The 18,676-nt window shown below is 46.2% G+C and overlaps 1 long non-coding RNA gene across 1 annotated transcript in view; it reads left to right on the top strand.

Annotated features, from left to right (window-relative positions):
- Positions 1–13,960, top strand: part of LOC123819728 — a 79,804-nt gene extending 65,844 nt beyond the window's left edge. Inside the window, exon 3 of the long non-coding RNA XR_006785852.1 lies at positions 13,750–13,960. This is a non-coding gene — a long non-coding RNA (uncharacterized LOC123819728). The remainder of the gene's footprint in view (positions 1–13,749) is intronic.
- The last annotated feature ends 4,716 nt before the right edge of the window (positions 13,961–18,676 follow it).

The following is an 18,676-nucleotide window of genomic DNA, read 5'->3' as shown; positions in this document are numbered from 1 at the left end:
TTATCAAAAGAAACCTTTATATGGTATTTATGTTTTCAAGTTACCTTTCTGTATGTGATCATATTTCTTTCAGCAAGCGTGTATTGAGCAGCTATTATCTGCAAGGCACAAGATACAGGAACAAAAAAGCAGACACAGCTTCCTGTCCTAATAGGGCTTAGGTTTCAATGGCCTCTTTTTGTCACCGGCCTCTGACAGGGGCTGCCTTATGCATAGATGCTGAAACAGTGCTTTGCTTCCTTTAGGAAATTTCTCAAGACTTTGAGCACATAATTTGGTTTAAAGAAAACAATCCACACACACACATACACACATACACACACATATATGTATATATATACACACACACATAAATGTGGAATATGCCTTGTGTAAGGAACATGCCTTTAGTACTGTAGCATTTAGTACTGTACTAAATGCTGAGGGTTTGAAAGTAGGAGCCCAGCCCTTAGGGAACCTGCAAAATGAAGGAACAATGAGTCCACAAGAAGAAAAGTGGCAAACCTTGACAGTGGTGCAAGATATTCACAAGGCAGTGAATATCTTGATATTTATATCTTTATCAAAGGCCAACATGTGCCAGACACTGTTCTGGTTGCAGTAAATGAGATAAAGCAAACAGTCTCTGCCCTTGGGGAGACAATGCTCTGGTGAGGAGAAAGATACAAAGGCAGAGATCTGTGAGGACAGGATAGAGGTGAAGGAGACAGGCATCATAGGACACTGTAGGGGTAGGGAGGAGAGGCCTGGGAGATGGAAGCCTTCCTGGAGAGGGGAATGGCTTACCTGGCTCCTGAGGATGAGCAGGCATTAGTCAGCAAGCTGAAGCTGGGTGGCTGGTGAGGGAGGGAGGGCACTTCAAGGAGAATAGCACACATACATGCATAGGGAATGTGTGAGCTTTTGCATTGGTGACTGGGCAGTTGTGCAAGGAAAAGCTTAACTGTCCATTGAGTGGTTGTGACTATAAGGGCAGAGGAATTCAGCAGAGGAAAGAGCCTTTCTGGAGAGATCAGCAAAAGCTTCCTGGTTGGAAGTGGGTTTCCAGCTGCACACTGAAGGGTAAGGATTTGGACTGGTGGGGTGAAGGTGAAAGGCACAGCTCTTATGGCTCCTCTTTCACCATTATAGTCAGGTACTCTGTGCTCTTGCTCTGCCCAACTTGGGCTGTCTTTCCTGCTGACTGTCCTTTGAACACTCTACCCTAGGAAACAGGACACTTGAAACTCCTGGTGCCTTCCAGGATCCATAGATCACTCAAGCCATCTCTTCAGTTAGAAAGGCCTCTGTATTCTAAATGTGAAGATTATAACCATTCTTCAAGATCAGGGGTGCACAATAAGCCTCTTCCTCCATGAAGCCTTACCCCTCCCTGCAAACAGTCTCTCTTCTCCTGCTGAGTGTCCACAGCCCATTTCTCTAATGGTTGTGGCTCTCCTCTGTAGCTCCCATGTGCCACCTGTATGATAGATATCTAGAGCATAACTCGCCTCTTTTGCTGGATTGTAGGGCAGGAACTTGGTGGTCATCCTAATGGCTTCCTGGGCCTGGTGTAAGGTTTGTGTGCAACCACTGGGGTTCAGAGTGAGTGAGTCAAGGTGAAGTGATGGGAGCTGAGCTTGTCATGAGGGGACTTGGTGGGGCTCAATACCTTAGCTCAGATCCAGAGAGGGAGATGACAATGTATAAATTGTTATAAACATGTGTGAACTTTTCTTGTATGCATGATATGGTTAGTGCATGCATAAGATATACTGTGCAGCTCTAATGATGAAAGCCACCTCTGAAAGTGTGGAAATGAGATATCACATGAGAAGTGAGAGCTCTCCTTATATGCAAGTCAGTACCTGTCATTTTACCTGTCCAAGTGGGCTAGGTGACCTCTTAGACTGGAATCCAGCCCCAGATGAACAGCCCTTGCTGGGTAGGAAATGTGTCTCTTATGATTTCCTCTAGTAAGCAATAAAGCTCTTCATTCATTCATTCATTCATTCATTATTCATCCAACAATAAATTAATGATGATACATGCACAAGTGCTGAGATGCAGCAGGTAATCAGGTGGTACCTACCATTTATTTATGTTAGCTGTCATTATTTACTTTTTGTTTTCTCTGAATATTAAGTTAAGTTCTTTTAAATGCCAGCCAGCTTCTGCTGTGCCATGGGTAGAGGGTATGGGACCAAGCTTAGACTGGCATTTTCAGGGTGTGGAAGCCACCACCCCAGGGAGCCAGGGAACTGTGAGAGGAGGTGGCCTTGGAAGGGCAGAGGTGAACTGATTCGTCAGCCTATCCTCTAGTCTGAAACTCTGCTTCCTGAGTCTTTCTCTGCCAAACCCTTGAGCACTCTGGGTTTGTCTTTAGCCAGGGTCCTTTCTTCTCAGGAGGTAGTGTGTGGTTCAAACACAGGCTGTGAGGTAGTGCACCTGGGGTTGTGTCTTCCCATGAGCCCATTACCAAGATGGCATATCCCTCAGAAGGTGAGTGTAAGAGTGAAGAAGATTGTGTGTGCACTGCTCTGATCCAGTGCACACCATAGTGAGTCTTTAATGAGTGATAGCTATCACTGTCCTAGAGACATGGGATTCTCCATTGTCAAGAGGGAGAGAGAAGTGAAAAGTGCTATATTTTGTTAACATAGGGCAGGTGGGTTCTTGGCCCATTATCTAGGGGCCTTAGTCACACACAGTTTGGTCAGGGTAATAGGCTTACACCAGGGCCTTGAACACAGTGAGGGAGTTAAGTGGCCAACAGGAGGATTAAACCTACAACCTTGGCTTTGTTAGAACCATGATCCACAGGGCAGGTAGGCAGTCACTTGGGCCTCCCTGAATATGAGATCCTTCACATGGTGTGGTTGGGAGATGGCTGAACTTCCACAGATCTCCCTCACTGTCAGCCTCCTTTTCAGCGTCCCAGGGTGGAAGCTCCCTCCTGCTCCTTTCCCAGGGAGCACCATCCACGGCCATCCCCATGGCAACAGTGGTGGGAACCTGTGGGCGGAGGACAAGAAAGGGATGAGGAGGGAGAATAATTAAGAATAAGTTGTTTGGGAAAAAAGAGGAGTGGAGAGAGAGATTGTGAGGGGGCAATGATAGGAAGGCAAGGGGAGAGAACAAGAAGGGTGGGGAGAGAGAGAAAAGAGTCTTCTCTTAAGGGGAAAATGGAAATTTAATCAGATCAGTTTTTATAGTGCAAATAGAAAATCAGTTTTAATAAAGCCAAAAGGAAATGCAGAACAGCAGCTTGAGATGGAGATTGTGTTAAACAGACAGCTCTTTAGAAGTAGCTGCGTCTGGGATGTTTATTGTGCACAGACAGAGAAAGACGGGGATTTCTAGCTGAATTTCAGATAGGCATTTGATTTGGCTTTAGTGGTGGGTGATGAGCCCCTCCTTGGTTCTCTTCCCACCCCAGGCCCATCTGTCCAGGAAAGGAACTCATCCAAAATGAGAGGGGGAAAGAAGGGAACAGTGGGGACACCCTCTAATGGGGTGTTGCCCCGCCGGGATCCTAGCTGTCCAGCCCACGCCTCCTGCCTGAAGACTGGACTCTGCCCTCTGTTGACACACCCACTGTTTTTCAGCTCTTGATTCTTAATTACAGTTCTGGCCCAGCTCTTGGTTTCACTGCTTTCATTTATTATAAAAGGACCAGTGTCTGTTTTTTGAATTGGCTATCTGGCCAAATCACAGTGGATAAGCAACACTGAGCTGTCTTTTTAAGACAGGCCAAATTTATCACACTTAAAAAAAAAAGCAACCCTTTGACGACCTATTAGAAAATTTCCCCCCCTTTGCTCAGAGTGACATTTTAGTAAAAGGCTTTATTTTTTCCCTTCAGCTTTCACAAAGCCATTGCCTTGAAAAAGAGAGAGAGGGAAGGAGGGAGAGTGAGATGCAGAGCACTTTTGAGGCTGTTCCATAAAATACATAGAGAGGTCATAGAAGATAACAGAATCTGTCCTAATGGGGGCTGTTAGCCCAGGAGGAAACAAGACGGCTTCTGGCATGTGTTTGTCAGCTGTTATTTTTATAATTAGGAGAGCAACTGCACTTTACATTTCAGAAACACAGCTATTTGAGGCTGCAATGAAAATATGGGGTCTGGGCCAGAAAGATAGGTTGGGAGAAGTGAGGATGGGCAAGACAGAGGTGGTGCCCAACCTGGTGGCTCCTGAGCTCATCTGTCACTTTTGAAGCTGGCTCACAACAATAGAGGAGCCCCACAGGTCCTTGTCATCCCCTGTCCTTGCTGAGCAACTACCACCACCCTGTATTCACTGAAACAGGGTGAAGCCAAGCAGTAGACCCACCAGGCTGTTGGGGCAGGCAGGGGCAGGGTCCAGGCAACAATCTTTGGTGGCTGTGGAAGCCTCTGACCATCTGTCAGGGCCAGGACAGCACCTGGGGTGAGGCCATTCAATGGGCTTAGCTAGAAACAAATGTCCATTCTTTGCTGCTTGCAGGTTGGTTGTAGAAAGAATAGAGGTCCAAGAGGTGGGGTGGGTCCCTGCTCCTCCTCAGTGGGTGGGGCATCCTGGGGAACATGCTTATGTCCTGCAGCCACATGCTAGCTGCTAAAGGGTATGGAATGGAGAAATCAGCAGGCAGTAAAAGGCTCACCTGCACACTTATGACCTCATGCTCCTTCTCGACTCTATGCAATTATCCCTGAAGGTTGTTTCATTCCTCCTTTGCTTCTTTTTCCTATGCTTTCCTCCCCTGCAGTATTTCTCTGCATGTCATTCTGAACAAGACAACTCTAATTGTTAAACAGTCACCTCCCCTTGTTCCGGCCTTGAGCCTGGTTTCAGGGGAGAGCTGTAGATAGTGGCCTCTCTCCATTCTGCTTGTTTCTCCCCTGACTCTTTTTCTAGAGTGGATGCCCTTAGCCTCCACTCAGGACCTCCTTCCTCTTCATGACACTGAGCACCTGACTCAGCAGCAAGGGTGCACCTGACATCTGCTATCTCGAGATCCAAAGAAAGTCAGATTTGCTGAAGCCTGGACCACAGTGATCAGTGGCCTGGTGGTGAATGGAAAGGGCTTGGGATTTGGAGCCAGAGACAATTGGTTTGAAACCCAGCACTACCATTAGCTGAGCGATAGTAGAAAAATTCTTTGATTTTTCCAAGCTTCAGTTTTCTCAGCTGTAAAATGACACAGACTTGTTGGGAGGATTGAGTAAGATAACGGATATAAGGCTGTGCCCAAAAGCCTGGGACTCAGTAGTACTAGTGTTTCTCTCACTGCCTATGTAGGAAGCAGGTGGGAAATATCTGCCTGGCATGTCCTTTGTTTCAGGGGCAGAAGTGTGGCTCAGCAGGGGAGAGTATGTCATGGTTTGGGAGTCCCCGCCAATGTCCCTTCTGTCACTCCACAATGTCTTAATCTTCCAGGGGCATCCCGAACAGCCCATACCTTTCTCTAGGCCTCAGTTTCCTCATCCTGGATAATCTCCAAGGTGGTCCAGTTCCAAATAATCCAAATCCTATAAATCCATTCTGGAACTCTCTGAATCTGTAGACCTGTATGATCAACACCACTCCTGGAGGCTGGAGAGCTGAGCTGAGTTTCACCATTCCCTGCAGACTTCATAGACATGGATAACCAACCTCAAAAGCGAGTGTGACATTATTGAGGACTGCAACCTTCAGGTCCAGTGAGGAGGCACAGAAAGTAGGGGCCACCGACTACCCGGTTTGCCAGGAGCTGTGGGATTTCCAAGAATGGAGGACTTGTAGTGCTAAAACTGAGGAAGTCCTGGGCAAACTAGTCTGATCTAGGTACCCTAGGACAGGGTTCAATCTCAGTTTCATAAATGGTGGTTCATGCCCAGCATGTCCAAGGCACCAAGATACAGGAATGACAGAAACAAGCTGTACCTTGAAGGTGCTCAGAGCACAGAGAAGGAGCAGCAAGAGGGACAGATTAATTGCCTTACAGTGGTGATAAGGAGGCTGACTGAGACCTGTGTGAGACCCAAGAGGCTGGAAGAGTGGAGGTAAACTCTGGTGTGCTGGTGGTGTGGTAGTCAGGAAGGCTTCCCAGAGGTGGTAGTTGAGGTTTTGAAGGCTAAAGAGATGTTTACAGACTAACAGACTGAAAGGTAGGTTGGGGGTGGAGCTCAAGAGGCAGGGCTTGGATATAGTTAGACTTGCGAACAAAATTATGTGTAATGGGGTGTTTTTGTAGCACGGACCCTGGAGAGGGATGTGGTTGGGAAGGAAGCAAGTCCTCAGAACCACTTAAGATGGAGACATAATTTGTACAGTGTCCTGTTTCCATCTCAGCCTTCCAAGGCCTAGGAGAATGTCACAGGGCTCCTCCATGCCAGCACTGCTTGGCTCCCTGGCATGGCTGGGTGCCTGGCCTATGGCTGGAGGCCAGTGGCCCAGAGCCCAGAAAAGCCAGCTGGTGACAGGATAGAGTTGTCCTGGCTTTGGCTGGCAGACTGGTGGGCTCTGACCCAGGCTGTGATCCCTACAGAACCTCTTCTTAGAGATATTTAGCTCTGCAAAGAGGCAAAGACACTGGCCTGGCTCTGCTCAGGGTGTCCTCTTGCCTCAGTCACACTAGCACAGGGAACCTCAGGACTCAACCTCTTTGGGGGCAGGGCTGAGTTGACTAGCTGGCCAAGGTTAATTCCAACTCTCTCTACCCCTGCAGTCAGAGTGCCTAGAGAGATTTTGAAGCTGTGGATCAGCCCTGGCCAGGTGGCTCAGTTGGTTGGAGAGTCATCCAGTACACCAGAGGTCTGTGGTTCAATTCCGTGTGAGTTTGATCCCTGGTTGGGGCATATACAGAAGCCAACTGATGGATGTTTCTCTCTCACCCTGATATGTCTCTCTCACATTGATGTTTCTCTCTCCATTTCTCTCTCTCTAAAGTCAATAAACTCGTCTTCAGGTGAGGGTTAGAAAGAAAAACAAAACAAAACAAAAAAAGAAGCTGTGGACCAGTATCAGACAGTGAGCGCTAGACCTCCATCTGCAGACTAAAACCTGGGGCTGGGACTACTATATGAATAGAACAATGACTAATGGGCAAGCCGAACTTATTCCTTTTGCCCTTGTAGGAGAGAATGCATTGTCTTGGTCCACTTCAAATCCTTTTTTGGAATAAAACAGAATATTATGAACAATCAACCAGTCAGCCAAACAATCAACCATAACAACTTGATCAGAAGCTTCAACACAGCGTCTCACATGAACCTTGGGTGCCAGGCACCCATTGAGGATCCAGGCCTCTGGCATCCATTCATTCACACAGCCCTTTGTGTGGTGGCAGTACACTTGACCTTGAGAGTTTGGTGTCAGAGGTCCCCACACTTTCTTCTCCTAACCTAAAACTGTATACCAATGATGATAATTTAGGGGACCCAAGGCTAGAAATAAATTCATATGGGTACTTAAACAATAGACTAGATGAATACAATGATGCCAATTTAATAATGTGTGTGTGGGAGGAAGGTGGTGGGAGTGCATATTGGGAACCCCCAGTGCAATGGGTTTGGGTCCTGATCCTGTTTCTGTCACTCAGTTGTAGTCAGGTTACTTAGCCTCTTTGACCCTCTGTCCCTCCCCAGTGAAGTGGAACGGTAGGTCCATTAGGTTTTTTAATTTTCTGCTCAATTAGTAGGTCTCCTCAGTGGACTGTGAATTTCTTGAAGAAAGAGGCCTCCTTTTTTCTTGTCTTTGTATCCCCAGGGCTTGGTGTAAAGTAAAAACTCAATAAATGTTAGTGGAATGAATGAATAAACGTTTGAATAACAAAAATACCTGCTCTACCGACCTCTCTCAGGATTATTGGGAGGATCAAATGAGATAATGCACATGAAAGCACTTTGTAAATTGCAGAGCTCTATACAAATGCAAATCATCCACAGCTTTGGTGGAAATTATCATTCAAATTATTATTATTATTTTCACTCTGAAGGAGGACAGGAAGGAGAGGGCAATGGAATCAGGCCTTCACGGTGGAAGGCCAGCCTCTGCGGTGCCAGGTAGTGGGGCCGCGCTCTCCTGCCTGCCTTGCACCCCTGTAAATCCTTCCTCACTAGGCTGCTTTCTGGTAAGGTGAGCCTGACAACCGCTGCTCAGGGTGGGGCACAGGCTGCTGCTGGAATCCTGCCCGGTGTGAAGACGGAAGCTACAAGCACATCTTACCCAGTACAAAGTGAATTAAACGCCAAAGTCTAAATGAAAAAGGTTTTCCTTTCTCTGCTGCTTAAAAAAAATTTTTCAGTGAAAAGTTGGTGTGCTAGGAATGGAGTGATGGCAGAGAGAGAGAGAGAGGGAGGGAGGGAGGGAGAGGGAGAGAGAGCGCGCGAGAGCGCGCGCGCACCCCAGGGGGTGCTCCCCAAACCCAGAGTTTCCCTAGTCTCCTTAGGCTGAGCTCATACTTTCAATGTTAGTTTTCGGCCTCTTCAACCCCTGGCCTTTGAAAGGGAGGGTGAGCGGCTGGGCAGCCAAGAGACTGGGAGCAAAGGCGTGATTGATAATTGGCGACTGTAATTCTATAATTCATCTCCCTGCACCGCAGTAAAATTAAAAGAGTTTAGGTTCCCAAGCATAATGATCATCAATTAAACGCCGGGGAGATTTAGTGTCCTCATTTGAATTTTGCTTTATTTATTTAAATCTGTCTCTTTTTGGGGGGAGGAGTGTCTCTGAAGTGGGGAGCCGGTGAAGGAAGGGCTGGGACTAGAGGGATGCAGAGGCGGGGCGGGGTTGGGAAGCCTTGGAGGAGCCTGGTCGCGCCGGGCAACCCGGGCGCGGTGGAGGGCGCCGCGGGCCCGCGGGACAGCGGGCTTAGCGAGACAGAGGATCCATCATCCCGGGCCTAATCAGTTAATACTGATAAACTGCCAGCAATAACTGCCAATTGCACCGCCGTTTTGGAACTGCCAGTTCATTCATTTAGGGAGCGCGGCGGCACATCAGGGGAAGCGCTCCATGCTCCCACGTCTTTTCTGTCTGTTCTCTCGGAGGAGAAAATGCATTTGGCAGAGGTGAAGGTCCACCGCCGACTTCTGCCTGCAAAGGGAAAGGAGCACCGGCCCGCTTGAGGGTGACTAAGCGGAGGCGGCCTGGGCTGGCCTGGGTTGGGCAGGAGACACCTCATTCTTTCTCGCGGTGGGCGGGCAGATAGCACCACTTTGAGGATGTCTCGGAGGGAGATGGTCTCCGCCAAGCCACGGGGTTTCCCTGTCCTTGACCAGAAAAGGGATCCTCGAGAGTCAGGCTACTTCCTTAGGCATTGCCATGCCCAGCTGAGTGACTCAGTTTCCAACCCTGGAAAGGAGAGACTGAGCTAGATGGCCTCTCAGGGTCCTTCTGGCTCTGTGGCTTTTCGGAAACCACTTTCTTGCGCTGGTCTGGAGGTGGGGTGGATGGCAACCTCAGACCTCCCTCTTTTCCTCCTCTGGGCAGTTTGAGATTAGGTGCTGTCCAGATGCTACCTCTCTTCCTCCTTTCTGAGCCCCTCCTCCCACCCCGTGTTGCTGTCCATTTTTCTGGGTTGGTTACTGCTGCAGTTTCCCGGCATACTCTGATTCCTACATCTCACTTGCAATCAAGAAACTAAAAATAGAGTAGAAAGGAGCTCTCCAAGGGGGTGGGTGGGTGTGTGCAGAGGATGAAGAAAGTGCTTGGTTCCTCCTGGGAATGAGGACTCATCAGCTCTACATAGGCAGTTAGAAATCCAATCTAGACCATTGGCAAGGGGTGGGTGTGGGGTAGGGAGACTTCCCCATCACCAAGTGGTGAGCCTGAGAGAAAATGGTGTGTGTGTTGAGGACTCACCTGGGAAGTAAGGGTGGGGGAGAAGAAGGGTGACTACTAGATCCTTGGGGATGAGGCCCAGGACATGTCCAGCACAGTGGCTCCCCACTTGTGGGTTGAGTGAGAGCTGAGATCCACCTTGGGGGTTCACTTGGGCACCAGAGGGCCCTGTGTTCTAATTAAGCTTCCTGGAGGGAGCTCCCTATTCTCATTTTTAGCAAACAAGACCCTTGCCAGAAATTTCTTGGTCAGGACCTCAGATATGGTGTCTTTTAGATTGTAAGGAATGGCTGTATTCAAGCCTGCCATGATAAGATTGGAAACTTGAAGACAGTGGGGTTGTGCTAGGATTTGGCCCACAAAACTGAGAGTTGAGTGGGAATCTAGACTCTCAGACATCTGGTACCAGAACACAGGCGAGTCCCTCCCCTGGCAGAGTTCCTTGAAGCTCAGGAAGGTAAATGGGCTTGTGTAAATTACTCAGCAGGTACTGGGGGAGAGAAGCCTGATTCTGGAGATTCCTAGGCTGTAGTCCTAGCTATGTCACTCCATGCCCTTGGGCATGTTGCTTTTTCCTCTGGGCCTCAGTTTCCCCTCCTGTTTAACAGGATGTATTGCATAAAAGCTGTGTGGGTGGGAAGGTGCTCAAAAATTGCAAAAGACCATACTTATAAGTTTCATCTCTCATGTACAAAAAATGGGCCTAGCCTCATCTCCTAAGGGACAGTTCAGAGGGAAGACTTTGTCTCCACCCTGTCTGGTGCAGCCTCCCAGCCCCCTTTCTCACACAGGGCTATCTTTAGGACTCAAGATGCTTCCCCCCCAACCCCCCCAAAGGGAGAAAGGGAAATGGCTGATATTAGAATCCAGAGACTTGCCATGCTTTTGTACCACTGATTCAAATCAAGATACTGTCTGTCAGTCTCCTTTCAGTCTTGCTGAACTCATTCCAGTTCCCTTACCAGGCCCATGGAGAGAAATAGAGAGAAAGAGAGAGATAGAGATAGAGAGTGAGATGAGAGAGAGAATGAGAACGAGCTGGTCCTTGAAAATGTGACTTCTCCAGTGAGGAAGGGCTGAGCTGTAAGGAGTCCGGCCCTACTGTATGGGGGTACCAGCACACCCCCACATGCCCATCCCTGGGTCTTCTTAATCTCATCTGCAAGGCAGTCTTCAGTAAGGCCGAGGGTGTCCTGGGTTGACTGAGGAGAGATGAAGGGAGTCCCGGTTCACAGGGGACACTCACTTCCCTTTCGGTGTTCATCATGTTTTTTACTGCACCTGGGTCGTCAGTCCCACGGTGTCTTCTCTCTCCTGACTGGCCTGGTGACAAGGGCTGTTCTGTGGCACCCCAGGAATGTTTTTGGACCTTTGGGCAGATCAGGAGGCATATTTGGGAAGAGGAGCTCTGAAGGGCAAGGACTTTAAAATTTTCTGTGTGAAATCTATAAGAGCACCAAGCCCAAGTGGGCATGAAGCCCAACAAAGGCTTTTTAAAATTACCATGCACTGTCCTTTCTCTGATTACAAAAGTAATACATATTCATGGTCAAAAACTTGGAAAATATAGAAAAGCACAAAGAAAAAATTCATCCATATTCCACTACCTGAATGCAACCACTATTAATATTTGAGGTGTATCACCTCACTGTCCTTCCCTTTCTTTCTGTCTCTTTATCTCTGTTTTTCAGTAAGAATCTCATGCAGTAATACTTTCTTGTCACCTACTTCATAACAGCATATTGGGAGCGTTTCCCTACACAAAATGTGTAGCCAGGCATCTGGTCTGGGGTTGGGGGCTCTCAGGGGAGATCTCAACACTGACACATTAGGCTCTCTCCCACTTCCAGTGAAGACAGAGGGCCACAAAATCCATTGGCTGGTGAGGTAGCCAGAGAGGCAGGGCAGTGTGCCATCCCCACTGTCCCAAGGATGTCTCGGGATTGTGCCAGTCTGATCCTGCTGCCTCACTTGAGATCCCTTTCATTGCATCAGCTTTCTTCCTATGCTGGTTCTTGCCCCAGCCACAGCAGGCCAGAGGAAGGTAAAGAGAGGGTTAAGTTTCCAGTCACTTGGAGATCAAACTAACAATAGAAATAAAAACGGTTGCCCCATCATTCACTTGGAATAAGGTACAGCTGAGCATCCTCTCCCCAAAAGGGACACACTTGAGAAACTATAATAACAAAAAAGGCAGTCCCCTTTAAAGGCAGAGCTTTAGTTTAGCTAAGTATGGTACGTGTCTGGGGCCCCCAGCCTTTCAAATGCTGAAAAAATTGTTCCAGGATCTTGATTTGGACACTCTGCCCACCCCCATTGCCCATCTGGTCAGCACAGCACACCAGAATCACCTACCTTAAAGCATTCTGACTGGGTCACCCACTTCTGACTTGACAAAAGCCTATCTCCTCTCTACCTGCCCAGGCTTGTTTGTCTCTTCATACTTTGCTCAAGATGCTCTCCCTTCAACAACAATCCCCCCCAACAATGAAAAAAATGGGCAAAGGACCTAAACAGACATTTCTCCAAAGACATATACAGATGGCCACCAATCACATGAAAATATGCTCATTAAAGAAATATGCTCATTTAATCATTAAAGAAATGCAAATCAAAACCACAGTGATATATGACTCCACATCCATTAGGATGGCCACTATAAAAAAAATGACAATTGTTGATAAGAATGTGGAGAAATTGGATCACTTGGTGAGATTATTAAATGGTGCAACTGTTACAGAAAACAGTATAGTGGTTCCTCAAAAAAAAAAAGAAAGAATTACCATATATCCAGCAATCCCACTTCTGAGTATATATCCAAAAGACTTGAAAGCAGGGTCTTGAGGAGATATTTGCACACCCATGTTCATAGCTGCATTATTCACAATAGCCAAGAGGTGGAAGCAACTGAATTGTCTATTGATGAATGTATAAACAAAATATGTGTATGTATACAATGGAATATTATTCAGTCTTAAAAATGAAGGAAATTCTGACACATGCTACAACATGGATGAACCTTGAGGACATGCTGAGTGAAATAAGCCAGTCGTGAAAAGACAAGTCCTGTATGATACTATTTATGTGATGCTCCTAGAGTAGTCAGGCTCATGAGACAGAAAGTAGAATGGTGATTACCAGGGAATGGGGGGAGAGAAAAATGGGGAGATGTTGTTTAGTGAGTATTGGGTTTTAGTTTTACAGGATGGAAAGGGTTTTGGAGATCTGTTGCACAACATGTGAATGTACTTAACATTACTGAATTGTACACTTAAAGATGGTTAAGATGGTACATTTTATGTTATACGCTTTTTACAATATTTAAAAAATAAGTTACTCTTTCTGTCTTCTCTGGCCAGTCTGGCAAGGAAGAACTCTCCCTTTTCAGGACCCCTAATAATGCTTGCATTTTTTATGACTAGGCCCCCAAACTGACCTGTTACCTTTTTAGGTGTCACATTTAAGCTTCCCTTGGAACAAGTTCTTTGAAGGCAGGGATAAAATCTTTTCCTCTTTATTTTCCCCATAGCACCTAACACAGTTCCTCAGACACAATAGCAGCCCAATTAATATTGCTGATTGAGTCGACACTCCCCGTGGTGAATTGTGGACTGTGGGCAGGACGGTGATAGACAGAGAAGAGAGCAAATACAGAGGAGAAGGGTGGAAGGGAGTGCCTGGGGATGTGCATGGTCCCCTCACTGCCTGCACGTGGGTCAGGCAGCTCTTCCGCTCTGGCCGGACGCGCGGTCCTCACACGCCGCTCCGTGTGCACACAGGGGGGTGATGGACGAGCTTTGGGGAGTGGCGAGGCCGCGGGTTCCTCGTCTTCAGTGAGAGTTACACCTAAGGAAACGGTGTTTGGGACAATTTCAGAGGTTTTAGAGTAAAAAATGTTGGAAGGCCTTAACCTGAACTACCCTGCCATGTACCCAAGTCTACTTTTCTTTCTACTTCCTAGAGAAACAGATTTGCAGCTCTCCTCGAGGACACAGAGAAGCGTTTTCCACGCTCCTGCCTCTGCCGGAAAAGTCTGTCCGGACCTCTCCGCTCCAGCGGCCCACAGCACGAAGACTTCTCGGCTGAAGGAGGAGCTGTCGCTCCCTTGCACCATATCCCCTGTGGGCACTTTGAAAGATTGGATTTTAACGGAATAAAGATCCCTGACATGAGCTACCTGTAATTTCCTCTCAGTAGGTTGGTTCCTCTGATAAATTAATTGTCTGGTTCTCTTGAAAAGCAATCTTTTCCCCCAGTTCATGTTCCGTTTTTGACCTAACATGGCCATTCTTGGCCTTTTGAGTGGGATTTGCTTCTAGTCTTGAATTTCCCTGGCAACGCTGGCGGCCATCTTGGAAGCGCTCCCAGCCCCTCGGCGACCGCAGCCCCGCCCCTTTTCGCCCCTTTTCGCCCATTCGCGCCGGGGCGGGGCCCCGCCGGCGGCTGGCCGCGGGCACCCTCGCTCTCAGTTCGGTCCCCGCGGGCGACAGCCCGGGCGACTCAAACTGTTAATGGGATGAACAGAAAATATTGACACATGAAGGACTCTGCCTGTTTTAGTTCCTGGGTGCCTTGCGCACCTGAGGAAACATTGGTGTTTACTTTTTAGTTTCACAACATTAAAAAAAAAATCCTGGGATTGGAGATTTTCATCTTATTTCTGAATCAACTGGGCCTTTATCTCTAAGCAGGGCACCCTGCTAAGCTCTAAGCAGAAGATGGGCCTGATTCCTAGCTTTGGGGATTTGTCTGTTTGTTTAAAGTTTATTGTTTATGGCTGTTTAAAGTGAATCATAGTAAGTTGGAGGTTTTGTTTTGTTTTGTTTTTCAAACACACAACCCAGCTCCGTATCAGTAACTCTGAAAGGATTTCTGTTGGCTGTGGCATCAATTCCAAACTCTGTAACGTGGTACTCAAGGCCCCCATGTCTCTGTCCTCAACTTGCCTACTTGGTCTTAACTGCTTTACTTCCCCTTGGGTTCCTATCCACGTGCTAAACAGGATATTAGCATTTTGTCAGAATACACCCAACATTTACCACCTTTCTGCCCTGTGCCTTTGAACTTGTGACAGCCTTTCTTCCAACCCACCTGTTGAGGTTCTGCTCCTTCTTTAAGGAAGGGCTTCCCAGCTGATGTGTACTGAAGTAATCCTGCCCCTTAGTCCTGAGGGCAGCCAGTTGGGGCTGGAGCCCCTGGAAGCCCTCCTGGTCAGTGTTCTCATGCATGGGTGGCCTTATCAGTTCGTCCCAGTGAGACAACCAGCTGTTATGATTTCCTGTGGGTGCCATGCTATGAAAAGTTTGGGAAGCATTGCTTTGAGCCCCAGCTTAATGCAGCTTCCTCCACAAAGCATCTTCCAGGCCATCCAGAGAGAAGGCTCCATCCCTTCCTCCAATGTCTCCACCAATCCTTCCAGAGTGTCTTACAGTTTGCTTTGTGTCACGGGTATTTATTGCTTTGCTAGTGGCATCCTCCCTGCTTCCCTTCTCCCAAGAATTGGGAGCTCTTTGAGAATTTTGTTTTTGTTTGGTTACACATAGTGTCTAGAACTTGTCTTGCATGTTCTTGGGACTCCTTGAATGTCTGAATCACCTGATTTCTGAATCACCTGGACCTTTATCTCTAAGCAGGGCACCCTGCTAAGTGCTAAACAGAAGATGGGCCTGAATCCTAACTTTGGAGATTTATCCATTTGTTTAAAGTTTATTGTTTATAGCTGTTTCTTGATTTGAAATCTAGAGCTTAGTAACCTTAGATTGTCCTCCAAGCCCAACTGCACTTGCTGCTTTGTTTTTATTCCAGTGACCCCACCACTGTTCAAAATATTCTGGGAATTTCTTTTCTGGAATTGCTTTCAGAGGAGGTTTATGAGCCAAAGAATAAAACTAGTCTCTTTTCTTTAGAGTCAAACAATGTGTATTTAATTTTCATGTTGTAGTCATTGTTAGTAAAAAAATATTTATTGAGCTCCAGGCACAGAGTTGTTTTTTAAAATTTAATATAAACTACTTGTCTACCTTATTGGCAAGATTTGGCTCCAAATAAATTTGATCTTTTTCCAGAAATCAAATCTACCTTCAAAACATTAAAGATTTACTATGTCGGAGTAGATTCACAATAATGAAAGGAAGGAATACAAAACTGCCAAAAAACCCAACCCAAAACAAAACAAAACCAAAAAAACCAAAACAAAATTTAACCAAAGAGCAGTGGCAACATCACTGGAATAAATGCAGAGCCTTCCAAAGTACCATCTTGTGAGGGACATTAACTTAGATCCATAAACTTTGGAGTGCTTCTTAAAAGGACTCAGTCTTCCCAGCATATGTCATACCTTGTACAGGTCTGTGTCATTCAGAGGAGGATGAATCAATATAGTGTGGTTAGATTATGCCACTTGAGGCCAACTGATGCTGTTTATGTTCTTGCTCTATTGCCTTTTAGATGGACTACCTTGGGTAGTTACTAACATGTCTGGTAGTTTCTTGTCTATATAATAGGGGTATGGTATCTATAGGGCTGTTGTGAAAATGAATGTTGATTCTGGCACACAGGTATTCTGATTTCAAAGAAAACATCTACAAACATTTTGCATTGTTATTTTTCTCCTAGAGAATAGAAGGGCTAACAAATAAATTGCTGCCTTTAAATTTTTGGAAACTTAGATTACAGACTGGGTTTTAAGATATTCTGATTCCTGAGAATAGTAGAAGACCTGGCATGTGGTTGCTTTTAATATAAGCTGGATTTCATGAAGACCTTCCCTGAAGATGATTAGGCAGAGAGATAGGTGAATAAAGATGGTAGAGAAATAATTTATTAAGAAACAGTATCCTAGCTTGGCTGAGTACATTAAAGTAATTCCTAACTTCTTCCAGTAGAATAGCTGGACCTGCTGGTAAAAACTCAACTTCTCCAGAAGGCTTTTCCAGAGAAATAAGACTTTGCTGATAAATATGGTCACTTCCTGTGTGTCAGGCACTGCACATACACCCACTCATTTAACTCTGGAGGTAGGTACTTTAAGAGTCCTTACTTTATGGATGAAGGAACATTGGCCCAGAGAGGCTAGCAGATTGACCAAGGTCAGGAGGTTGTTAGTAGCAGAGCCAGGATTGGAGCTATCCTAGTATCTCAGCAACCTCATCACTCTTGACTCCTTCCACATTAGAAATTTGCAAATTACTACAAATGAATGAATTATTACTACACTTATTGTTTTTCTCCACCCCACAATCTAGGTTCTATGAGGTTAATTTTTTTTTGTCATTTTTAATACATAAGAGATGCTTAACAAGTGTTTGTTGAATGAATGAACTTGTTAATTCATTGCAATACAATGCTTTCTAAAAAACTCTCACCCACCTTTTGTTAGAATATTGCTTTTTTAGGAGTTTTGACCTGGGTGACGCTGGGCCTTCTGCCAGCCCTGAGTTGTACAGGACTGGATTTCTGTCATTGTTGTTAGTCAGTATACCAACTCTCTTTCAGAGAAAGCAAATCCCCAGTCTAAAGCCTGTTTGCTGTGGCTGCTTTTCTTAGTTGGAGGCAATCATAAGTCTCCAAAGTAAACTAGTCTCAGGGTTGTCAAGATAAATAATTTTCTGCAGACATGATTTTCTGATTTTTTTTAAGTCAAATGCCTTTTGATGGAAATATACTCATCTCTGCCACATTCCCCTACCCTTATTGTTTAACACACAGCTGTTTAGTCATCTACTTTCCCTCCTGGTTCTTAAATGGAGTTCATGATTCTAGTTTAACTGCATTATTTTCCAGTTGAAGAAACTGATGCTCAGAGACGGGGGTGACTGACTGCTCATGGTCACGTAGCTGGCAGAGCCTGGAATCAAGTGCTGATCCACCTTCCAGGCTGTGTGCTCTCTCTCCTTCACTATGTGCCTTAGGCAGGAGTGCTATAGCTGGTCAGGGATGAGAACAGGTATCATTGTTTCAGAGGATGGTGAGTTTGGGGTGAAGGAATGACAGAGAGGAATTGAATGGTGACAAACACCACTCCTTGTTCTCCACCATCACATAGCCACTGTGTTCCTTGGCAACCCCATCAAATATAGTATTTTCAGCAAAATGGGAGGGAGGGAGGTCTTCTCCCCCACCCCACAAATTCCCCATTGTAATTAGTTGTCAAAAATTTTTAGATGGAAGGGGGAATGCTCAGGTTCTGATGAGATGATACAGCAAAGATTTCATTTCGTCTTGAATTTGACATTAAACTTTAATAGTCTCAAGGACAAGAAGCCAAGAGATATCAGATGTAATGAGATAAAGCAAAGTTTCTCTGACAGCAAATTTGATCACAAATGGGCTCCGAGATTGCTTCTTTGATATAAATGAAACATAATTCATCTTCCAGTGCCCTGAATGGGCTCTCAGGCTGGGGAAAGGCTGGCATCTCTCTTGCCTGGTGCTGACAAGTGGCAGCACAGAGAGAAGATGAGGGCTTGGCTGGATTCTGCCCTGGCAGTTTAGCTGCTCTCTCTGGGAAGAGATGGACAAATAGCCACAGGAGTTTGGCCAGCCATATCAGGAGGTTCCTGCCAGTGGCTGTAGACACCTGCTCTGAGATAGATTTCGACTTGGGAGGTTCTCCTCAAATTTAGAATGGCAAAGAGGGTGTCCCAGGTCTGGACTCTGTGGGAAACTGTCTGTTTGAGAATTTCCTGGTTTGGGTATGAGGGACACACGATAATTTATGTCTGAGCACCCCATTTGTTCTCCTCTGAAATGTCTTCTTGATACAGTTCCTCTCTTTCCATACCTTCTTCTTCTCCTTCTCCTCTTCCTCCTTCTCCTTCTTCTTCTTTTAAATTGCTTTACTACTTCTTTCGAAGTTATCATGTCTCTATTTTTATCCTCACCTGAGA

The sequence above is a fragment of the Phyllostomus hastatus genome, unplaced genomic scaffold (genome assembly GCF_019186645.2).
Source record: "Phyllostomus hastatus isolate PE091 unplaced genomic scaffold, TTU_PhHast_1.1 phas_contig_113, whole genome shotgun sequence".
In the NCBI taxonomy this organism is placed as follows: Eukaryota; Metazoa; Chordata; class Mammalia; order Chiroptera; family Phyllostomidae; genus Phyllostomus; species Phyllostomus hastatus.
The sequence above is the reverse complement of the archived record's forward strand: the minus strand, read 5'-3'. Positions and strand labels throughout refer to the sequence as shown.